Source organism: Rhineura floridana, chromosome 1 (assembly GCF_030035675.1).
Source record: "Rhineura floridana isolate rRhiFlo1 chromosome 1, rRhiFlo1.hap2, whole genome shotgun sequence".
In the NCBI taxonomy this organism is placed as follows: Eukaryota; Metazoa; Chordata; class Lepidosauria; order Squamata; family Rhineuridae; genus Rhineura; species Rhineura floridana.
Genome location: NC_084480.1, coordinates 161,044,918 through 161,064,346, shown reverse-complemented (window position 1 = coordinate 161,064,346; position 19,429 = coordinate 161,044,918). Strand labels below are relative to the sequence as shown.

The 19,429-nt window shown below is 43.4% G+C and overlaps 1 protein-coding gene across 1 annotated transcript in view; it reads left to right on the top strand.

Moving 5' to 3' along the window:
* Window positions 1-521: 521 nt before the first annotated feature.
* RASAL3 (RAS protein activator like 3) overlaps window positions 522-19,429 on the top strand; it is a 68,390-nt gene continuing 49,482 nt past the window's right edge. Inside the window, exon 1 of the mRNA XM_061582628.1 lies at window positions 522-803. The gene's annotated coding sequence lies outside the window, so the exon portion shown is untranslated. The remainder of the gene's footprint in view (window positions 804-19,429) is intronic.

The following is a 19,429-nucleotide window of genomic DNA, read 5'->3' as shown; positions in this document are numbered from 1 at the left end:
TAAAGCGGCAAAAGTGTCGTTGGACCAAGGGGTGTGTGTGACATGTAGAAAGTTTCCCCATAAATATAAAATCCTCTCCACACAAGAGAAAAAAACCTGTCAAAGGAAATGCCAGGCTATAAACTTCGCCTTTCAGTGGCGGTGTGTTTTGAGCTGGAAAAATGCAGCCAGCCGCCTGCGCTCCCGCCCACACGGAACCCCCCGCATTTGCGCTTGCTAGGGGGATCCCGCGCTAGTTCGGAGGCGAAGGTCCCTACGTCGCTCCAGGGGGCAGGGCAGAGCTTCTCCGCAGGGCAAGCGAGCGCTGCCGCCTGCAACGCTCCTAGAGGTGCTCCCTCCGGAATCCAACTCGCTGCCGGAGTGCGTGCCGCAACGCGCGTGGGCCACGAACCGGCGCTACAACGCTCAGCCCAATTTCTGCCGTCTGCTCTGCCACACCCACTCGAAGCGTGCAGACCAATGAGGCCCCCACGCGTGGTTGCATCACTCCCCTCCCAGCGAATCTCCGGAGGCTGCTAGGGCGTAGTAGAAAGCACCTGCGGGAGAACGAGGACGCTGCTACCCAGCCGAAGCGACAGAAAAAGAGCAGCTTCACGGTTTCCACTGCCGCCACCGTTTGCCTGACCGGGGGGGTGGGATAGAGAGAGAGGGAGGAGCCATTCGTTCCCGCCATAAAGCCCTGGCGTTGGCTTGAGCCCTTGAGCTTCCGCAGTCGTGTGTGTGTTCTCACCCCCTTGAACTTCTTACGCTTAAAAACAGAGGAACTCTTGTATATAAGGATCCATTGCTTCACACTGAAGGCTGTAAGCCTGCTACATTTATCGTCCTTTGCTTAAGTCAGTGCTTCACTGGCTTTGAAAGGAAGATGTAGTTTAGTAAAGTAATCATAATTTTTGTTTGAAAGTGTTTATGATCAATTGGAACTAAAAATTCTGGTCTAGGGATAGAAATCTAGAAATTACTATCTGGAAGGACTGTAGCTCAGTGGTAGAGAAACTTTTGCATGCAGAAGTTTATTTATTTATTTATTGTGTTTATATACTGCCCCATAGCCAAAGCTCTCTGGGCGGTTTACAATAACTGAAAACATTAAAAACAAATATACAAATTTAAAAACACATCTTTTAAAAACAGTTTAAAAAACATGCTAAAACACATGCCTGGGAGAAGAGGAAAGTCTTGACCTGGCGCCAAAAAGATAACAGTATTGGCGCCAGGCACACCTCGTCAAAAACATTCCATAATTTGGGGGCCACCACTGAGAAGGCCCTCTCCCTTGTTGCCACTCTCCCAGCTTCCCTCGGAATAGGGCCTTTGATCTTGAACATAGTGTACAGGTGGGTTTGTATCGGGAGAGGCGTTCCATCAGGTATTGTGGTCCCAAGCCGTGTAAGGCTTTATAGATCAAAACCAGCACCTTGAATCGAGCTCGGAAACATACAGGCAGCCAATGCAAGCAGGCCAGAATCGGTTTTATATGTTCGGATCGTCTGGTCCCTGTTACCAATCTGGCTGCTGCATTTTGCACAAGCTGCAGTTTCTGAACCGTCTTCAAAGGCAGCCCCACATAGAGTGCATTGCAGTAATCTAATTTGGAGGTTACCAGAGCATGGACAACTGAAGCCAGGTTATCCCTGTCCAGATAGGGCCGTAGTTGGGCCACCAACTGAAGTTGGTAGAAGGCACTCCGTGCCACTGAGGCTACCTGAGCCTCAAGTGACAGAGATGGTTCTAGGAGACCCCCCAAGCTACAAACCTACTCCTTCAGGGGGAGTGCAACCCCATCCAGGACAGGTTGGACAACCACCATCCGATCAGAAGAACCACCCACTAGCAGCATCTCAGTCTTGTCTGGATTGAGCCTCAGTTTATTAGCCCTCATCCAGTCCATTGTTGCAGCCAGGCACCAGTTCAGCACATTGACAGCCTCACCTGAAGAAGATGAAAAGGAGAAATAGAGCTGCGTGTCATCAGCATACTGATGGCAACGCACTCCAAAGCTCTGGATGACCGCACCCAACGGTTTCATGTAGAAATCTGCAATTTCACATTTGCGTTCTGTGAGAACTCTCGGATGGATGCCACAAGAACCTGGCAATTTGTCAGTTTTTATTTTGTGTATTAGGCCTAAAACTTTGTCTCTCATCACCACTATCAGTTTTAGTTCATGAGACTCCTTTGCTGCAAAGGTTAGTTTAAGCACAGGGATGTGCTCAGTATCTTCTGCGGTGAAGACAGATGCGAACAATTTTTTCAGCTTCTCTGCAATCTCCTTATCTTTTAGCACACCTTGGACTCCATTGTCATTCAAGAGTCCAGCTGTCTCCCTAGAATGGTCTCCAGCTCCTACTACAAGTGTGTTTAATGAATTTTTGTTGTTTTTTTAAAAAAATTAGCATTGTCTGCTTGCACTTCTTTTGCCAAAATAGCAATTTACCTAGATTATTTATTTCCATTTATGAATCACCTCCCATAAAATATCTCAAAGCAATTTCACATAAAAACATAATAAAAACAAAATAAAAACAAACAATTCCGTATATAAAAAATAACAATTCAAACAATTCAAACACTTTCATATGTAAAAACAATGAAAAATAATTTCGACTTCCGGGAAGGGTGACTTAGCCTGTGCCTGCTTTTGAGACGGGCTCCTGCCTCAAAAGAAGCTTATTCAGATATATCAGTCAGTTTTTTCTTTTTTTTTTGACTGATTAAACTTCTCCCGGGTAGGGAGAAACGAAGAGATTAACCTCAAAGCCTATTTTTGTTGGGACGACCAGATCTCATTAATTTATGGGACGAGGTCCAGCCGACGAAGGTGGGACGGATTTTCAACAGCAAGCTCTATCTGTTAAAGCGAACGTTCATCTTATCTTCTAAGAGAGAACGCACTAACAGGCAAGCACCCTTCTTTCTATATTTTTCTTTTACTTGACTTAAATTGTTGCTGTTTAAAAGAGATTTGCCAGATTGATCGGTTTTTGACATCTCACTGGGGAGCCGTAACTTCTCTCTGCTACGCACTAATTAATAGCTTATCTCTGTTTTTGTTGCAAAAAGCTGTCCTGGATTTGCATTCTAAAGATATACACAGAAGAGGGATTTCTATTCCAGATTTTTATTTTGAAAAATATTATACTGTTTTGAGACTACTCTCTTTTTGGTCTATTTTATTTTGACGAATCTGTTTCTTGACGATTGCCATTAATTGTTTCGATCCTGGGAACTGCATTTTGTTTACTTAACTATTGGAGAGATAAGGCTGTCTGCTCTGTTTATACTGTGATGTCACCAAGTTTGGAGTATTAACCCAATTGTTGCTGAAATAAGAAGTGGTTTTCCTATACTTTTCTTTTAAAATGGCAATTAAGAAAGTGGCTGAGAATCTGGAAATAACTATGTTTCAGAAAATAATGGATGAGATTGAGATAACGAAAATTGAATTGAGTAAAATGAAGCAGGAGATTAAAGATATAAGGGTCCCTGTGAGAGAGGTGACCCTGGAAGGGGTCCCTGTGAGAGAGGAGACCCCGGAGATTGGAACAGGGGTCCCTGTGAGAGAGGAGACCCTGGAGACTGGAATAGGGGTCCCTGTGAGAGAGGAGATCCCGGAGATTGGAACAAACGTGGAACAGGAACAAGATTTGGAGTCTATGGACTTTAGAAATAAAATCTATTGTTTGGAACTCAATGTTATCTCTGAAGAAATTAATGAAGATTCTAGAGATAAAGTTATCAATGGCATGGATTATCTTTTGGACTGGAATGATGTGATGGAGCCCAATATAGAGAAAATCTATGGAATTAACTGCAGCCATGTGACAATGGAAAAACTTTTAAGAGATGACCCAGTGTATTTTGAAAAAAAGAACAGAGATATGATTTTACAGCAGTATTTCAGCAACCTATTCAGAATGGATGGCAAGAAAATATTTGGGATAGAGGTAATTCCCATCAGACTCTTACTATATGACTATGGCTTTGACAGCAAGATTATTATGGAATACTGATAATGGAAGATTGGATATTGAAATTACTGGACTTAACAAGACTACTGAAGATGGAAGATGGAAAATGGAACTAATAGAGATAATAGAACAATGGCTACTGAAATTACTGAACCTAACAGATTCTGATGTGATGGATTAATTGAAATGTTTATTTTGACTATGGTTATGACAATAAGATTATCATAATTAGTAATGAGATGGATTAATCGATATGCTTATCTGGAAAAAAAAATTGATAGATATATTTCTTAAAGAATTGAAACCTCTCTTTGACTTTTTGTGGAAAGAATAAAGTAATGTTTATGAGATTTGATGATTAAGTAAGATAACTACTGGAGGAAAGTGATTTTATAATATGACTTAAGAGACAGGATTGTTATATATTATAGACTTATAACTGATTTGATCTTTGACAAATGGGAAGTCAATATTTTACTCTTTATTTTTTATTTTTGTTTTTTTTTTTCTTTTTTTCTTTTTGTTTAACTATTTTTGATTTTGTTTTTTGTCTTTGAATGTTTTATGATTTTGTTTTGTATGTTTTATGAAAATCTGAATAAAAATTATTGAAAAAAAAAAAAAAAAAACAATGAAAAATAATTTCATACGTAAAAACAATTTCAGTTCCAATGCAGATACATGCTGGAATAAAAATCTCCACTTAAAAGGCTTATTGAAAAAAGGCCTTCAATACACACCAAAAAAACAGTAGAAATAGTGTTTGTCTGATAAGTAGGTGCCACCATGCTAAAGACCTAATCCCTATATTCTATGGAATGGACCTCCTGACGAAATGGTATCTGTATGAAGCCTGCAGAGCACAGTGATTGGTTGAGTATATAAGCAGTATACAGGTATCCTGGTCCCAGGCTGTATAGGGCTTTGTACACCAGCACCAACTCCTTGAATGTAGCTAATTGGCAGCCAGTATAATGGCAGCTTTGAGCAGCGGTATAATGTGGTGATACGTTAGTGATACATTAGTGTAGTGGACAGCACGATGAAAATGTCGACCCAGTGTGCGGCAGCTGTAAAAAAGGAAAATTCATTGCTAGGGATAATTAGGAAAGGTATTGAAAATAAAACAGCCGATATCGTAATGCCCTTGTATAAATCTATGGTGCGGCCGCATTTGGAATACTGTGTACAGTTCTGGTCGCCTCATCTCAAAAAGGATATTCTAGAGTTGGAAAAGGTTCAGAAGAGGGCAACCAGAATGATCAAGGGGATGGAGCGACTCCCTTACGAGGAAAGGTTGCAGCATTTGGGCCTTTTTAGTTTAGAGAAAAGGCGGGTCAGAGGAGACATGACAGAAGTGTATAAAATTATGCATGGCATTGAGAAAGTGGATAGAGAAAAGTTCTTCTCCCTCTCTCATAATACTAGAACTCGTGGACATTCAAAGAAGCTGAATGTTGGAAGATTCAGGACAGACAAAAGGAAGTACTTCTTCACTCAGCGCATAGTTAAACTATGGAATTTGCTCCCACAAGATGCAGTAACTGCCACCAACTTGGATGGCTTTAAAAGAAGATTAGACAAATTCATGGAGGACAGGGCTATCAATGGCTACTAGCCATGATGGCTGTGCTGTGCCACCCTAGTCAGAGGCAGCATGCTTCTGAAAACCAGTTGCCGGAAGCCTCAGGAGGGGAGAGTGTTCTTGCACTCGGGTCCTGCTTGCGGGCTTCCCCCAGGCACCTGGTTGGCCACTGTGAGAACAGGATGCTGGACTAGATGGGCCACTGGCCTGATCCAGCAGGCTCTTCTTATGTTCTTATGTTCTGCTCCGGTGAGGAGTTGCTGCATTTTGCACTAGCTGTAGTTTTTAGGCTAACATCAGGGGCAGCCCCACATAAAGCACATTGCAGTAGTCCAACTTGGAGGTTACCTGCACATTGAGAACAGGTTCAGAAACAGCTGTAGCTGTCTTACCAGCCAAAACTGAAAAAAGACACTCCTAGTTCTCAGTAGCTGCTTCTTCCATTCAAAGCAGGCAATTGACCAATTATTTGGAGTCAGGAACCACCTACTCACTCGTGCTTCTGTCTTGCTAGGATTCAGAGTCAGTTTGTTGGCCCTCATCCAGCCTACCACCAAGCCCAGGCACTGGTCCAGGGCTTGCATGGCTTCTCTTTATTCAGATATTCAGAGAAATAGTATTGGGTAGCATCAGCTTACTGATGCCACATTGCTCTAGTCTCATAATCGCCACTGCCAATGGGTTCATAAAAACATTGAGAACAGCATAGCACCTTATGGTACCCCACTGCACAATTCCCAGGATGCCAAGAATTAATCACCTAATGATTAACTCTGAAATTGACCCTGGAGGTAAGATCAGAAACACTGTTAAACAGTGCGTTCAATACCCTTCTCACCAAGTCGTTTCAGGAGGATACCATGTACAATGGTATCAAAAAGCCAAAGAGAATTCAAGTAAGAAAGCCAGGGTCACACTGTCCCTCTGTCCTTCCAGTCATCTGTTAAGGTGACCAAGACTGATTCAGTCCTATAATCAGGCCTGAACCCAGATTGAAATAGGTCAAGATAATTAGTTTTATCCAAAATTGCCTGCAGCTGTCCTGTCAAGAACCTCTCAGTCACTTTCCCCAAAAGTGCGGTATTTGTGATCCAACATTATTTTTCATTCCAGGTTGGGCTTTTTTTAGGAGTGATTGAATCTCTGACTCTTTCAAGATGGTTGGGACCACTCCCACAAAGATGTGTTAACCACACACTGGACCAACCCAGCCATACTGTCTCAGCATGCTTTAATAAGCCAAGAGGGGCAAGGGTTGAGGAAACGTGATTGGGTGCATTGTCTCAAGCACCTTGTCCACATCATCAGACCACATCAACCGAAAGTGATCACATGATGTAACAACAGATGTTGCATCCGGCACCTCACTGAAGATTGTAACAAATGTGGAGTCAAGATTGCTAAGAAGATGAGAGACTTTACCCTGAAAGTACCATGCAAACAAATCACAGTGAGCTTCCAAAGGGTCTAAAGTCAATTCCCTGGAGTACATGTTAACAAGTCTCAGACAATGTGAAAAAGCTTCACTAGATGGCTATTTGAGGATATGATGGAAGTGTAAACTGGCTTACTTCTGCCGGTTTTCTCGGTTGCTTCCCAATGACACACAAGCCAGTCATTAAAATCATCATCATCATCACTGTTTATTTGTATGCTGCCTTTCCATAACAATTTATGCACAAGGCGGCTCACAACATGAACAGAAGAAAAGTTACACAACTCACTGTAAGAAATAAATTCAAATGGTCAATAAGTAAAATTTAAAAAAAATATTAACAAGAAAACAAGGGGAAAGGCCTAAACCATGGCTGCACCACCTTCTAGTCTCTCTAACTTCACACTTTTCCCCCTCCACTCCCCCCTTCCTTTCCCAGGGACGGGGGGGGGGGGGAGTACAAAGCTTTGCATAAGGGACTGTGGTGAAGTTCAAACTTTTTGGGGAAAGAAAAACAATAAGCTAAACAGTTTTACCCTGTTACAGAGGCAGAGAAGTAGGCTTTCTTTGCTGCCCTTACCACAATGTAGCTGGCACAGTTATGTTGTTTCATTTGTGCTCCGTCAATTTTGCAGCACATATTTCACCACTTGTGCTCCAAGTCCAGCCTATTTCATCACCTTTAGTTCCCTGGTATACCAAGATGCAAAGCAGGTTCTATAGTGTCAGAGGGGTACTTGGGGGCAACATTGTCAAAAGCCCAATGTGTCTTACTATTCCACAGCGAGACAAGGGTTTCAACAGGGTGACCTGTTTTAGGTGCTGGAAAAACCTGCAGGGCATTCAGGAATCCACTGGATTCCATTAGTTTCCAAGGGTGAACCATCTAAACTGGTCCACTACCCTGGAGGAGAGGATCAGAGCTGTAAGTTTAAACTAAGAGGTGGCTGGGCCATGATAATGGAATGATATCTATTACCACCCCCTCTTAAGACCACCCCTGTCTCCATTTGGAGCAAAGGCAAAATCAAAGGTATGTCCTGCCCTGTGTGTTGGACCAATGACAACTTGAGACAGTCCCATGGTTGTTCTGGAGGGTGTGAAGTTCTGAGCTGGAACACTAGAGGCAGTCTCAGCATGGAACGTGAAATCACCCAGAACTATCATTTTGAGTTCCTCCAGTACCTTACCTGAGACAGCCTCAGCCAGCTTGGTCAGAGAAGCTGCTGGCTGCAGGGTGGATGGTATACCAGAGCAACCATAGCTTACTGCCCCCTTGGCAATTTACATTTACAGCAACCGTGTGTGTTATGTATGGTATCTCTTTTGTTGTACTGTCTGATTTCAACATGACTGTGATGATTTCAGGTGATTCAGACAGAATCAGAATCAGAATAAGTTTATTGCGGTCATTGACCAGTATAAAAATACATAGAAATAGCATAGGATATAATTATAACACATGTCTAAAAGATCAGTACAGAGGAGTAGGATACAAAGAGTAATATGAGTAGGTTATAGGGTAAAATTCAAGGTAGAGGTCAGCTATTAAATTTGGTTGCTGTACCACCAAACTGAAGCTTTCAGGAGCGGGAATTAGAAAGTTTAGTTTGGGCTGCGTATACAAATTTGGCAACTGAAATGGTAAGAACCTTATCTGAGCCGTATAGGAAGTGTTTCAATAACTCTTCTGGAGTCTTGCTCTTAAATTTTTTGGTAAATGGAAGTAGATATCTACAGCGTTCTAAAGAATATATTGGACATGCAAATAGTACATGAAGAAGGGTTTCTGGCTCATCCGCTGTACATGGACATAAACGCTGGGCATAAGGGATACCCCGATATCTCCCTTCCAGCAGGGCAGAGTCTAGGCAGTTGAATCTTGCCTTAGTAAAAGAATGTCGGAGTTTAGGTATTGTTAGAAAGTCAAGATATAATGCGTGAGATCCAATATTAAAGTCCAGATTGGAGTGGAGAGGAGAACATGTCTTCGATGCTGCTGCTATTGAGGTTTGTCGGTCTAAGTCTTTTAGTCTATTTAGAACTGTGTGTTTGGCCACTATTGGCTCTACTGTAGTTAAATATTCTAATGAGAGGCCTAATTTGGGGAGTTTAGCGTGCAAAGTTTTGGTCCATTTGGAAAGATAAGTATCTTCCCAGAGGCTTGTTAAGTATCCAATTGGTGGCTCATAAGAAAGTTTGACCCAATGATTAAATGCACTGGACCATGCTTGGCATTCTAACGAGATAAGGCCAGCTTCGAGTCTAAGGGCCGCGTTTGGGACGCATCTTGGGACACCAAAAAGTTTCCGTAGAAAAAGGGAGAGTACTGACTCGACTGTAGCGTTATATTCAGAGATCCAGAGCTGGGCACCAAAAAGAAGTTGGGGAATTACCTTTGCTCTGAAAACCTGTATGGCAGCTGGAATATATTGCCCCCCTTTAGTGTGAAAATACCGTAGGATGCTTTTCGCAGACGCACGAGCAGAAAGAACTGCCGCTCGAATGTGTGTGGTCCAGGAGAGGGAGGAGTGGAAAATAATTCCGAGGTATTTATAGCTTGAAACTTGGGCAATTTTTTGCCCATTGATAGTCCACTCTGCCTCTATGGGGCGATTGGTAAAGCCTAGGATTTTGGTCTTCGTGAAATTGATTGTTAAATGATTTTCAGTGCAGTATTCCATGAAAACTCTTAAGAGTCGTTTTAGGCCAATTTTTGAAAATGCTAGCAGAGCAGCATCGTCTGCATAAATTAAGATTGGGCATCTGTGCTCACCTATTTTGGGGGAATGAAACTTTGGTGATAGACATCTTGATCTCAAGTCGTTTAGGAAGAGGTTGAAAAGCAAGGGGGCCAACGCACAACCTTGCCTAACTCCTTTCGTTGTGGGTATTAAATTGGTTAGATCGCCATTGCTACCACAACGTACACGTATGGAGGTGTGCTGGTGGAGGTGGTAAATTAGTAGCAACAGCCTTTTGTCTATTGTTGTTTTTTCCAACTTGGCCCAGAGTGTGTCCCTTGAGATTGAATCAAAAGCGGATTTTAAATCCACGAAGGCAACAAATAAGGCTTTCCCCATTTGATTTCTATACTTTCTGCCAGTTGATGTAGGAGTTGGCAGTGGTCCAGCACGGATCTGCCTCTCCTAAATCCTGCCTGCTCATATCCCAAAATGTCTTCCTCCTCCATCCAGGTCAGCAGTTTTCCTTTTAGGTAACTGGCATATAATTTCCCTACCACTGAAAGGAGACACAGACACAAATGAGTTAACTTGAAAGAGTGAACAGAGTTGGTGACAACTCTTAAAGCCTTTATTAGGGAATTATTAGAAGCCACTATCAGCCTTAGTTCTTATATAAAATGGAGAGCACAGGGCAGTTGTAAACCCTTCTCCCTTTTCTACAATATAGGATTGCACTGTAGGGTGACTATAAGCTGCTATCTCTCAGCGTATTACCCTCCCCATCTGTAATATGGGGATGTTAACACTGGACTACATTGTAAGGTTTTCATGCTCCCTCAGCCTTAGGATTCTCACCTGCAATACTGGGATAGTAATTCTAGACTACATTTGCATTTGATGCACAATTCTGTAATTTTGAAGTACTAAAAATATTAGAATTTCCTCAAAGCCTGAGTTTGAAAAGGTATCAACCTGTTTTTGCTTCTACTTTTTTTGCTGTGGGCAGGGGGGATATGCCTGTTGGAAGTGGGGCAAGAGCAACTCCTGCTTGGGTTCTTTTGTTTGTATTCCAGAAGGGAGATAGAGTGAGGGTCCTCCATCTGGCTAGGCTTGCCTATCTTTACCTGTGCTGTTTTCTACCTAACTTCCTTCCATTGTAAACTGATATGCTCAGGGAAGCTTATCTACCCCTCCTTCATTTTCTTCTTTGACTGTCCAAGGAGACAGGAGACATCTTTGTCGTGGTCTGCCAGTGTCCCCCTTTCCACCTACATTCCGCCCCCAAACCTCTCTCTCCAAGATGCTGCAGCAGTTGAGGGTTTCACCCCTCCCATGTGCCCAAATGCATGTACACCTGCAGATGCTTGCAGGAGGGGCAGGCATGATGTGTGCATGCGCTGATCTGTCTTCTGCTCCACTCTCATTCCCCAACTGTGTCGCTAACCAAGTTATCAGTTCTGATGATCATCCCAAGGCCTAAAAGCACTAAACCCCCTCCTCAACCTATCTACTCTTTTGTCTTCAGAATCTGCCATCCCCACCGATACCACATTGCTGCTTTTTGATGATGATGATGATGATTCTGAAAAGCTCAGCAGGTTGGCTGAGGTCCACATACTGCAGCTGAAATGTATTTATTTAATTATTATTGCATTTATATCCCACCTTTCCTCCAAGTTGCTCAAGGTGGTGCGCATGGTTCCCCCCTTCGATTTTATCCTTACACCACCCCTGTGTGATAGGTCAGGTTGTGTTTGGCCCAAGGTCACCCATGGGCTTCATGGCTGGGTGGGGATTTGAACCTGGATCTTAGTCCAACACAGAAGTAATTAGTTGTAATTCATTACTTTTTTGAGGAACGAGTGGGTAATTCCTTTACATTTTGATTGTAATAGAACTAGGAGTAATTTTATTACTTTTGTGGAGTAATTGTAACGTTTCCAGCATTACTTTTGGGCATTACTTGGAGGGGGAGCAGGGGAAGTCTTTTGCTCCTCTGATTTGTGGATGAAAATCATGTGCCTCAAACTTGGCTTCTGTGCAGCGCCTCTCTTCCCTCATGCTCTGTGGGTGGGTAGGAGGCAACGAGGGAGGAGGTGGAGAGTGAGACAGGGGTGGAGTGGAGAAAACAATTTTTTTTAAAATGGATGGTAATGGTAAAGAATGGAGTGGAGGGAAAAAGGAGCCGGAGGACAAGAACATAGATAAAGGAGGAGAAGGAGGCAGCAGCAGCATGGAGATAAAGAACTGTGGAGGTGAAAGATGACAACGTATGTGTGTGTGTGTCAATACTGTGTTTGCACTTGGCATACAAAGTGGCCTCCACCACCCTCTCTGGCTACTGTGCTGCATTTGCAGTATTTTAACTTTTTTGCATCTCAGAGGGAAATGCTTGCTTGGGTGAGTGTCCCTGAGCTGGTGGCAGGGCAGGGTAGGGTATGGGAGGTGGTTAAGTGAGAGAGATTATGCTTGCTGGGGGGGGGAGTTGCACTTGGTTTGACGTACAAACATCTGAGTAGTGACCTCTGCCTCCCTTCCCACCTCCCTTACCAGCAGAGAGACCACCATTGCTATTTTATGGATAAAAAGAATTATTCTACTACCTCTGTATGTGTGTGTTTATTTGTAATGCTGTTTTAGGTTACTTAGATGTACAGCAGCCAAGGCCAGCACCTTGTAGGCATTTATTTAAAAAAGAAACTGAAATGTAATTGTAGTTATTACTTTTGAAAAAAGTAAAGTAATCAGTTACTGTCAGATCAATTGTAATTGTAATGGTAATTACTACTTTTTTGGCCCATGTAATTGTAACTGTAATTTATTACTTTTTAAAAGTAATCTTCCAAGCTCTGGTCCAACACTGTAACCCAATGGTGTTGGGAGACAGGACTGTACATCTTCAGATTGTTGGAGAGGAGATCCTAATTTGACTGGATCTTTGCATTAAGAAAAAAAAGCAACACCTCCCTGTCTGCAAGGAGCTTTTTATGCAAAAGGATATTTAGAGATGTGATTTTGCCACATACCATTTTTTTCAATTAACAGACACTAAAATTACAATTAGTGGGGGGGGTCATGAAATTTTTTGAGGTTACAAATGGGGTCTCATACTCATAAAGGTTGTGAACCACTGGTCTAGACCAAAAGGCTACACTCTTAGCAGGGTCGCCCAAGGTGGAATGACCAAAGCTGAGACACCAGACTAAGATGCATCCAGACTGAGGAAGGCAATGGTAAACCACCTTGAATACCTTTTACCATGAAAACCTTATGAATAGACTATCCAATATGCAACACGAGATAGTGCTGGAATATGAGACCCACAGGTCAGATGGCTCTCTGTGACCTACTGGGGAAGAACAATGTGCAAGTAGTGCTGTGACTAATGACTCAACTGGGTCAAAGCCAAAAGGAAGCCCAGAAGCTGATGTGCACAGATGCGAAAGGAGAGTCTGGAGTTGTACGATGTACACAATAGGAACATGGAATGTGAGAAGCATGAACCAGGGAAAGTTAGAAATGGTCACTCAAGAAATGGAACGTATCAACATTACAATACTTGGCGTGAGTGAATTAAAATGGGAATAGAACATTTTCATTCAGGCAACTACAAAATATTTTATGCAGGAAATGAGAAATCAAGAAGAAAGAGGGTTGCTTTAACAGTGAGCAGTGATGTAGCAAAAGCAATTAGGAGCTATAATGTTAGGTTTGAGTGAGTGATATCAATGAGACTCAATGGGAAACCTTTAGCATAACCATTATCCAAGTCTATGCTCCAACGCCAAACACATAAGAAGAGGAATTGGAGATATTTTATACAGAAGTACAGGAAGAAATTGATCACACACCAAAACAAGATGTGCTGATAATCATAGGGGACTGGAATGCAAAAGTAGGGAACAAAGAAGAACTAGAAATTGTGGGGAAATGGGACTTAGGAGATAGAAATGAAGCAGGAGAGACTTATTAAATTCTATGAAGCCAATAATCTGTTTCTAGCAAACACATTTTTCGACAGCTGTAAACGTGGACATCACCAAATGGTCAATATAGGAATCAAATTGATTATATAATTCATAGCAGAAGATGGAGAAGTTCCATACTTTCTGCAAAAACAAGACCAGGAGCCGACTGTGGTGTAGATCATGAACTGGTAATATCAAAAATCAGAGTAATGCTAAAGAAGAACAACAAAACAATCATAACGCCAAGATACAATTTAAATAACATCCCAGAAGAATATAAAGATCAAACAAGGAACAGGTTTGAGGCTTTAAACTCAGTTGATAGAGAACAAGAAGAACTATGGATTGAAGTCAGAGACATTATCAGGGAAGAATGTAAAAATACAATACCTCTAGCTAAAAAGAGAGGAAGACCTCAATGGATAACTGATGAAACTCTTAAAATGGTTAAAGAAACCTGTGATTCTGGATGTTTACATGTTTGGCATAGAAGAATGGGACTTGCCAGCTTAGCCGGAATCAATGCTCTAGAGAAGGAAAATTTGGCTAGAGGCATTAAAATTGGACAGTGTAAATGTACAGAAAAATGTGAATGTTGTATAAAGACAAAAAGTGTGAAACCAAAATTTCCAAAGAAAAGTGAAAGGAAAACTACAAAACCTCATAATTAATTCACACAGACCTTAGTGGACCCATTAGAATGGGAGGTGAATCAAGCGAGGTATCCAGAGCACAGCCTTGTCCCGATTTCTTGGATGAGTTTCAGTTGGTACAGCTTGAGGACATTGACAAGGTGCTTGGACAGGTTCATGCAACCTGTGCTGGATCCTTGCCCTTTTTGGCTAATAAAAGCTAGCAGGGATGGAACAGCCAGCTGGGCCAGGGAAGTTGTCATGGCCCCGTCAGAGGACTCCTCAGATGAGGATGACTCGGGAGTAACAGCAGCAGACCCAGGAGCAGCAGGAGACACGGAGGAGCCTCCTGAGAATCCAGCTCCTTCTGCCCCTCAGCTGCAGAGCACCCCAGGGACAGCAGAGGCCCTGCAGCCAGACACAGACAGTGAACAGGATACTCCCCCCTCACCTGCAGAACGTAGACAGCAGAAGGTCAGGCAGAAGAGAGGCAGGCCTGTCTCCTTAAGGCCCAAACGCTGAGGACTCACACCTGCTGTCAACCTTGCTCTTTATAAGGCACACCTTGGCTGCAGCTTGTTGCTGACTGCAACGTCAGGTGTGGCTTGTGTGTTCCTAGTTTCCTGGCACCCTCTTTTGGACTGACCCCTTGGCACTTGATCCTGGACCTCTACTGACCTCACTTCTGGACTCCTGACTCGGCAAGTATGCTTTGGACAAGCCTGGCCCTTATCAACTCCCCTCCTCCTAGACCTGGCAGATTTATGACCAGACTGCTGGCTAAGGACTTTGCTTCCCTGACAACCACCCAGGAATTTCCAGCCCCCCACCGGCACTGCTGACGCAGTGTAGAGCTGACAGAAGTGATTAATGCCTCTCTGCGAGAGGGGGTGGTCCCTGGCTGCCTAAAAGAGGCAGTAGTGAGACCACTCCTGAAGAGGCCCTCCCTGGACCCAGAAAATCTTAATAACTATAGGCCAGTAAGCAAATGTTCCATTCCTGGGCAAGGTCCTGGAACGAGTGGTTGCGGGCCAGCTCCAGACACTCTTGGATGAGACCGATTATCTGGATCCATTTCAGTCGGGTTTCAGGACTGGTTTGGCACAGAAACAGCCTTGGTCGCCCTGTATGATGACCTTTGTCGGGAGAGAGACAAAGGGAGTGTGACTCTGTTGATTCTTTTTGATCTCTCAGCGGCTTTCGATACCATCAACCATGGTATCCTTCTGGGAAGACTGGCTGAGTTGGGAGTGGGAGGTGCTGCATTGTGATGGTTCCGCTCCTACTTGGCAGGTCAGCTCCAGAAGGTGGTGCTTGGGGAACATTGCTCGGCACCCTAGACTCTCCAGTATGGGGTTCCACAGGGGTCAGTTCTGTCCCTCATGCTGTTCAACATCTACATGAAACAGTTGGGTTCGATCATCCGGAGCTTTGGAGTGCGTTGCGATCAGTATGCTGATGACACGCAGCTCTATTTCTCCTTTTCATCTTCTTCAGGTGAGGCTGTCAATGTGCTGAACTGGTGCCTGGCTGTGACAATGGACTGGATGAGGGCTAATAAACTGAGGCTCAATCCAGACAAGACTGAGATGCTGCTAGTGGGTGGTTCTTCTGATCGGATGGTGTATGTCCAACCTGTCCTGGATGGGGTTGCACTCACCCTGAAGGAGTAGGTTTGTAGCTTCGGGGTTCTCCTAGAACCATCTCTGTCACTTGAGGCTCAGGTAGCCTCAGTGGCACGGAGTGCCTTCTACCAACTTCAGTTGGTGGCCCAGCTGCGCCCCTATCTGGACAGGGATAACTTGGCTTCAGTTGTCCATGCTCTGGTAACCTCCAAATTAGATTACTGCAATGCACTCTACGTGGGGCTGCCTTTGAAGACGGTTCAGAAACTGCAGCTTGTGCAAAATGCAGCAGCCAGATTGGTAACAGGGACCAGACGGTCCGAACATATAAAACCAATTCTGGCCCGCTTGCATTGGCTGCCTGTATGTTTCTGAGCTCGATTCAAGGTGCTGGTTTTAACCTATAAAGCCTTACACATCTTGGGACCACAATACCTGATGGAACGCCTCTCCCAATACGAACCCACCCGTACACTACGCTCAACATCTAAGGCCCTCCTCCGGGTTCCTACTCCGAGGGAAGCTGGGAGGGTGGCAACAAGGGAGAGGGCCTTCTTAGTGGTGGCCCCCAAATTATGGAATGATGTTCCTGACAAGGTGCACCTGGTGCCATCACTGTTATCTTTTCGGTGCCAGGTCAAGACTTTGCTCTTCTCCCAGGCATTTTAGCATGTGGTTTTAAATTTTTTTAATTGTTTTTTAAATTGTTTTTAAAAGATGTGTTTTAAATTTGTATATTTGTTTTTAATGTTTTTAGTTACTGTAAACCGCCCAGAGAGCTTTGGCTATGGGGCGGTATATAAATAAATAAATAAATAAATAAGAATGCCATCACAGGGCGGAAATTTATACATGCTCACTTTCATAGATGATTACTGGAGGTATACTACAATGTCCCTACTGAGAGAAAAAAGTCAAATACTTCAAAAATTGAAGGACTATGTCAAAATGGTCTCTTTTTGTTTCTGCTTTATCAGATGAGGCACTAAATGTTTGCATGGGCTGTAGAAATGCTAAAGAAATATGGGAAAAGGTGGAAAAGGTGTATCAGAAAAAATATAAAAATCTTGTGATGTTTCTCTATAAGCCAACAAATTTGGCAGAAAGCCACAGATCATAAGATCCGACAATGGATGAGAAGTCCGGGTCTATGCAAGACTTTCTACGTGAGGAAGGCATAGAACACCAGATTACTGTTGTTTATACTCCAGAACAAAATGGGTTCGCAAAATGCATGAACAGATGATTCGTTCCTTGTGGAATGCACAGTTACCATAGAAGTATTGGGGGGAAGCAGCCGTTACTGCCACCTATCTGCAGAACTGACTTCCGGCAGCTGCAACCAACAAAACACCTTTTGAGCTATGGCATGATCGGACACCAAGCGTGTCTCACCTTCATGTATTCGGCTGCAAGGCCTTTGTACACATCCCATAACAAAAGAGGTCAAAATTTGACAACATTGCCAAGGTAGGAGTATTCATTGGATATTCTTCAACGCAGAAGGGATACCGAGTCATAGATCCCAAAACTGGTGAAGTTGGAGTATACAGAGCTGTCCACTTTTGATGAACATGAGTGTGCACACCAACCAGAAGGGGTGCTATGCCAAACAGACAGCAGCGAAATGGAAGAAGGAACTGAGCTATTCTTCCACCACAGGATCACAATAATACACCAGCAGATGAAGATGAAGAGTCTGAGTCAGAAGAGGCATCAGAGCCAGAAGGGATAGCCAAAGCACCAGCACCCAGACACTCTGAATGCACTAACAAAGGTGTACCACCAGACAGACTTGCTTACCTTGTGAGAGATGAACTTCCAGAGCCGGAGACCAGGAAAAGAGATTGAAGCCTTACCTGAAGCTGAGAAGTAGAGGCAGGCAGCCAAGGACAAGCTGGAAGCTCTACACTAGAATAAAACTTGGACACTGAGCAAGCTTCCTCAAGGAAGAAAAGCTGTAGGCTGCAAGTGGATATTAAAAAAAAAGCCAATGCTGAAGGAAACTTTGAGAGATACAAGGCAAGACTAGTAGCCAAATGATACTCTCAAAAGTATGGACAAGACTATTATCAAACATTTGCTCCTGTCTTCAAACAAACAACCATGAGAACTCTTCTGAGTGTTGCTGCTAACAAGGAAATGCAGGTGGCGCACATGGATATAAAAACTGTATTCTTGCATGGAGAAATAGAAAAAGAAATCTACATGCTACAGTCACCAGGGTTTGAAGTTCCAGGAAAAGAAACCCTAGCGTGTAAACTTCAAAAATCCATCTATGGACTTAAATAGGCTGCCAAAGCCTGGAATGAGAAACTGAGCAAAATGCTCTTGAAAGAAGGTTTTGTACAAGGCAGATAAGAGCCATGCCTGTACAGCAGATTCAGGAACAACAGATGGACTTACTTACTAATTCACGTGGATGATCTATTGTTGGCTTATCAAGACCCACTGGACAAGCAACAACTAGTGAATCATCTCAACAAGGAGGTTGAAGTGAAGTGACTAAATGATGTCACTCACTATCTCAGAATACAAATTGAAAGAGAAGGTGATGGATCCTTCTTGCTAAATCAAAGACAAAAGATCCAAGACCTTCTCAAGAGTCTAGGGGCTTATCCAAACGGAGCGGGATAATCCATGGTTTCCATATTCGGTTTGTCATCTGATAGTCCTCACTTTTCCTTTTAGTTCGCTCTTTCCCAATTAAAAAAAACCGCTTTTTTGCACCCGCACCCGCAACGGTAAGACCCCTACATTCTTTTCGCTTTTTCCAAGCTCCGCCTCTAAAACCCCCTATCAACCAATTGGTCAGCAAAAAAATTACGTATGCTCCTCTCCCCCTTTGCAGCGAAGCACAATATGGCTGTAAAGGAGTTCTCACCTCGGAAGGAAAGGCTGCTGGTCGGTTTCACCTTGTTTGTATTTGCAATATTATGCTTAAAGGAATGTATGCTTTTCTGCCTTTATTGATATTTAAGGAGATACACACGCTGGCAATTGCACTTATTTCTCCAAAAAAGCAAGAAACGTGTCACCCCCCCCCTTCTCCCTTTCCTTCCCATAGAGAATGAAATTGACAAAGCTTTTGAGCAGGCTTGAAACCGACCAGAAGCCCTTTTCTAAGTTTGTATTTGGGATATTACACTTAAACCAATGTATGCTTTTCTGATTTGAAGCAAAACCCCCAGCAAGTACAATGAAATTGACAAAGCTTTCTGGAGGCAGGCTGAAACCGACCACTCCCCCTTACTCGCTTGCTGTGCATTGCAGATCTCACCCAGAGCAGCCGCCCAGTTTGCAGGCTGGCAAAAAATAAAATGCATCTGCGCAGTAGTTGCAGACCCCCCCAACACCCCACCATTGCGATGATTGGTTCAATTTTCCTGGGCTTATTCTCGCACATGCACAAAAGTGCAGATACGTGATTGGCTGGAATGAGGAGAAGGAGCAAGGGGAAACGCCCAAGAACCGCCCATCAGCTGTAAAGTCCGCAGTATTGCATCCTAACTCCTGAAGGCACAGC